The following is a 5,432-nucleotide window of genomic DNA, read 5'->3' as shown; positions in this document are numbered from 1 at the left end:
CGAAAAATTCATAATAAACACTTCAGTTTCTAGGTTATGTTAGGTTAAGTTCTAATGCAGAATTTTCATCGAGATACGATCTCGTTTAAAAATTCCTTCGTAATTATCCACGGAAGACTCTTATCGGAAAAAACTTCCTAATGAGTTTCTAAAAGTGCTTACGGTGGATTAGATCGTTGGTAGAAGATGATAAATTTGAAACACTGTAAGTGACACGTCAGAACTCGATGATACGCGGCATCTTTTCCGATATTTGCAAAAAGCTTGGCCGCGATAAATCACAGCGAGAGGGTGACTCAGATGTAACACTTAGAAAACTCGATTGAATGAGATGCCTAACGCTTACGCAACATCGACGACATCGTCATAACGCGTTGCAACGGCAGCAAGGCCATGTCTCCAGAATTTACTGGTTATTGTATTAAACGTCTGGTAAAATGTTAAGTAAACATGGCGGACAAATTCACCGTCAAAAGTGATGCGTTGACGAAATATTTCCGTGCTAATATCTCCTCTCAGGTGTTAATGATACTATAGAAGTATCTGACCGTGAATTATCGTTAATGCTCGCGTGATAAAACAGGACAGACGCACGGCAGAAAAAGAAGGTAAGTGTAATAAAAGTGTAAGGCTAATTGGAAATTCGAAAGAAAGATTACAAAATAACGTTAAATTGTTAACTCGTTAATTTATTTACCGAGAAATTCTTTATTTTCACACAAAAATTAAGCAATTTCATTTTCATTTTTACAAAAGTAAAAGCTTTTAATTGTAAATTAGCAAGATTAAATTTCTGTTTTAGAGATGAATTTAGTTAAGAGGTTAAAGACCAGGAATTTGTTTGTAGACTTGACGTACGGTTGTTATTATACAAATTTTAAAATAGATTTATCGTATTCGTGTTTTATAACGTTTCTGTAGTATTTTAACAACGAAGACGCGGAATTCCGCGTTTATGAAGCAGGATTGAATGGAATACAGACAGATTGCGTAAGAGTTGTGGCATCTTCACGGTTTTTTAAGTCGTTATACCATCGACGACATTACGAATACACTGGTTACTAAATCGGGTATATATCTAGGAAAGAGTACTCGATGTCACTGTTCTTTAGCATCACAATATACAGCCTGTGTATTCAATTTTCCCAAAAACTAAGCTTCTCGTAAACACATTTATTCTACACATTCCATTTACTTCCTCACACAGAATCACCCTTTTCATGGTTAGGTTAGGTTAGTCATCACTAACACTCTGTATACATTCTTTTCGATATTAAAATTGCGAAACATTCCAAACTTCAATTTTTCCGAATGAAAAGAAATTATTTTGTCAATTAACGTAAAGTCACACTTGCCCTAATTTTGCACAATGTTGTACACTGTAAGGACACGTGTACGTTCTTAAGGTTTTAGGTTAGAAAAATTCGATGGAGGTTCGGATAACGAAGTATCGCGACTTTACCATCCGAGCGACGATTTCACTCTCGACTCGAAGATTCTCTATCGAAAATTTTTGCCGGATTTCGTAAAAATTTTCCAACAAACTGGCATTTTTCTTTAATCCCGGTGGCGGATTTTTGTTCACGGTAGGACCGTGACTAATCACGTGGGAAAGTATTACGTGCAGTTAGGTAGCATTGTAACGCGCATCCGACGTCCTTGCGGCATTCACAAGGCATTTTTCCATTCCCGTTAAATACCACACGGTGCACGGGATGAACGCGCAGCATTTATAGAATCTATGCCAATTAATGAATCGAGTCGAATCGAGTCGCGGCGACAAGAAAGAAAGAAAAAGAGAAGAAGAATTCGGTCGAACGAAGAAATAAGAAAGGAAATTTGCACGATTCCCTTTTCTGCGTTGAATTGTTCACGAAATAAGTAACTTGGAGAAACGATATTTCTGACCAAGTATCTCCTGCGGTATCGTAGTAATCGTGGGTCTGGCACGCACGAAGGAGCTCAATTAAATTGATCTCGGTAGTGTACCATTTTATTACGGCATTGTAAGGAACAATTGTTTTCTCACGTGTCTGAAAAACTGATTGCCAGTGATGTCACGTCCGGAGAGCGACCTTCGTTTGCCGGCACGTCCGGCGCTCCGTGTCTTTCTACGTAGATTTAGAAAAATGAGAAAATTACAAAGCGACCGGCAGCTCACGGGGATTTTTTTCAGAGCCCACCTTCCAGCTCTCTCTCGTGATCTTTATTGTCGATTATCGCGGAGGTAGACGGTGTTCCTCATTAGGGTCTCATCTTGTCTGCTTTCTTCTTGCTTTTTTGCCGTACAAGGGTGTGGATATTCAGCTCAGAAATCAGTTTTAACATCTTGCATCAGTTTTAAAACGCATCTTTTGTCTCGAATGAAAACTGAAGAATCAGTTTTCTGTTTTACTCTACAAGTGTCTGAATAATCAATTGGAAAATGAGTTGTTCTACTTTTCATTCGTCATCAAATTTCGACCCTTGTGTCAAATTAAAAAGCACCTCTTCTTTTCAACGACAATTGAAGAATTCGTACTCTTTTTACTCTACAAGTGTCCGAATAATCATTTTCACTGCTTTACCACTTTTAACCTCTCTCATCCATGAAAAATTTCAACACTTGTACCAAATTAAAAAGCATCTCTCGTCTCGAATGAAAACCAAAGAATCATTTCTCTCTTTTACTCTGCAAGTGTCTGAATAATCAATTGAAAAATCACTTGTTCTACTTCGTCATAAAATTTCGACCCTTGTGTCAAATTAAAAAGCACCTCTTCTTTTCAACGACAATTGAAGAATTCGTACTCTTTTTACTCTACAAGTGTCCGAATAATCATTTTCACTGCTTTACCACTTTTAACCTCTCTCATCCATGAAAAATTTCAACACTTGTACCAAATTAAAAAGCATCTCTCGTCTCGAATGAAAACCAAAGAATCATTTCTCTCTTTTACTCTGCAAGTGTCTGAATACTCAATTGAAGAATCACTTCTCCTCCTTTTTCACTTTAAACCTCTCTCATCCATAAGAAATTTCAACACTTGTACCAAATTAAAAAGCATCTCTTGCCTCGAATGAAAACCGAAGAATCACTTCTCTCTTTTGCTCTGCAAGTGTCTGAATAATCAACTGAAAAATCACTTGTTCTACTTTCCATTCGTCATAAAATTTCGACCCTTGTGTCAAATTAAAAAGCACCTCTTCTTTTCAACGACAATTGAAGAATTCGTACTCTTTCTACTCTACAAGTGTCTAAATAATCACTTTTTCTCCTTAAAATTCCAAGATTTTCACGACTTGTATCAAATCAAAAGCCATCTCCTGTCTCCACTGAAAACTGAAGAACCAGTTCTCCCTTTACCCTGAATAATCAATTGACAAATCGCTTCTCCTTTCCCACCTTTAACCTCTTGCATCCATCGAAAAAACGTCCAGAAGATTTCCTCAAGATTTTCAACACTTCCGTCGAACTTCAATAGAGTATCTTTTCCCTCCCGATGAAGACTTTTATCATCACAAACGATTGCCAGGTCACCGACCCAACGAATAATATTCCTCGTTCCAACCACCGAACCTACTCTCTCTACACACATACATATCTGTATGTTTTACACAATATTACATAAAAGCTTGGAAGTACGGATGCTGTATAAACGAAACGCGACCTCTGTATCTCGGCTACTCAGAAATATCTCGAGTTGGAGGAGGATGGTTCGATATCATGAACCGGGGACTCCCACGTGTCAGATTCACGTGTTCGGCCACGTGAACGATGGAAGACCGGCGGCGGCGTTCGCTCGATGGAAATCGTGTCGAAGGGGTGTAGACGGTGGTGGTGGCTTCGCCGGGGTGGAGGAATTATTAAATGCAAAACGTTTACCGAACTACCTTTTGCTTATTAGCACCGACTTGGAGGAGATGTTGCGTAACCGGTGGAACACGAGGGTGGGCACAATTGTGACTGCTCGATGACCCAAGTTAAGGTTGTGTTTTTCAGTAGAACAGGAGAAGAAATGTATCAACAGAGAGAGAGAGAGAGAGATTGGGGTTGGTCAGGTTAAATTAACGGAGGATATTGTATATTATTGTGACCGATCTATGTTTAGGAATTACAACCGTATCATGGAGAATAGAATCTCGGTTGTGTGGAACTGTGAATAGAGGTTTCGATCAAAAAATATCCTGGCTCTGAGTGGAACTGAATATAGCGGTGCCTCGTAAGGGTGGAGAAATACCGATGACACAATATCGCGTGGCTCACTTTGCGGGATTTAACCGTGGAATATAGTTCACTATAGTTTACCTCGGCCAGGTTTTTTTTTTTTAAATAACTTAGTAAGGATATTGTATGTGATACTTTTTTTTTACAGAAAGCATTTTTAGGAGCACTTTAAATTTTCTTCCGTGTAAGTTTTAATACTGTATATTGTTGTTACAGTTATTGTATTACTTTATAGGTAGGAGGACTTTTAGAGTGCAATCAAGAAATTCTGTAATTTTTAATATTGTAATACTTTTTTTTATAGTGTAGGGGAGTCTGGGATGGAGAGAGGTTTGGCGGAATCAGATGATAAAGGCGAGAGACGAGACAGTTTTAATTCTAATAAATAACTAATAATGTATTCTACACGGACACGAGTCCTATTTTCAACAACGCTCCTTCAATATACTTTTCTCACGCAAAGTTCGTTTCCCACACACACTATTTTTCCACAAGCTATCCGTTTTAAACCTTCCCTTGACGAGGGCGTTTCTTCTCTCCGCCAATTAGGGCTGTTTTCGGACGTACCCCTACGACGTTCCCCTTCTACCGCGATTTTTGGCGGAAAAACCGTTTCGCCCGGGAACGTCGCTTTCCGTCCTTTACTTCTGGTGACCAGATTTATGGCACGTCTTACCCACGGTCACATCGGCACCATAAACCTGGCCACCGTCCCGATCGGCGTGGCTGACGACCACGTGGGCCGCCCCAAACCCTAAATTTTGCCTACAATAGGAAGGAGGATTTTTAGGGAGCGTTAAAAAAATTTGGTAGATCGTTATTCTTACGAATTCTCTCTTAATATTGTAGGACCATATTTCTCAGAGCGTGTTTTAAAGATTTTTTGAAACTTTCAAATTTGGACCTCCCCGGTTCACCGAGCGTCGAGTTCCTATGGAAGAGTGATTCCTTTCGAGATTTAGACCCCATTTCTTCCACCTTCTCATTTTTCAAGTGAAACTGTTTCAAGTTTTATTTTTCGTGCTTGCTCATCTTCACTCGAATCTCAGCATCGAGAGAAACTCTTTTTCCCACTGAAAATCCTTCGTACTACCATCTACAGAGTGTTCCAAATAAACCAACCCACCATCGCCGTAAAATTCCTTCACCGAAGAAAAACCTACCCAGTTAACGCTTCAATCTACCCCAATTCCAGAATAGAATTCGACCATGTTCGGTTCTGAGG

Source organism: Habropoda laboriosa, unplaced genomic scaffold (genome assembly GCF_001263275.1).
Source record: "Habropoda laboriosa isolate 0110345459 unplaced genomic scaffold, ASM126327v1 scaffold101, whole genome shotgun sequence".
Lineage (NCBI taxonomy): Eukaryota > Metazoa > Arthropoda > Insecta > Hymenoptera > Apidae > Habropoda > Habropoda laboriosa.
This window is presented reverse-complemented; position numbering follows the sequence as displayed.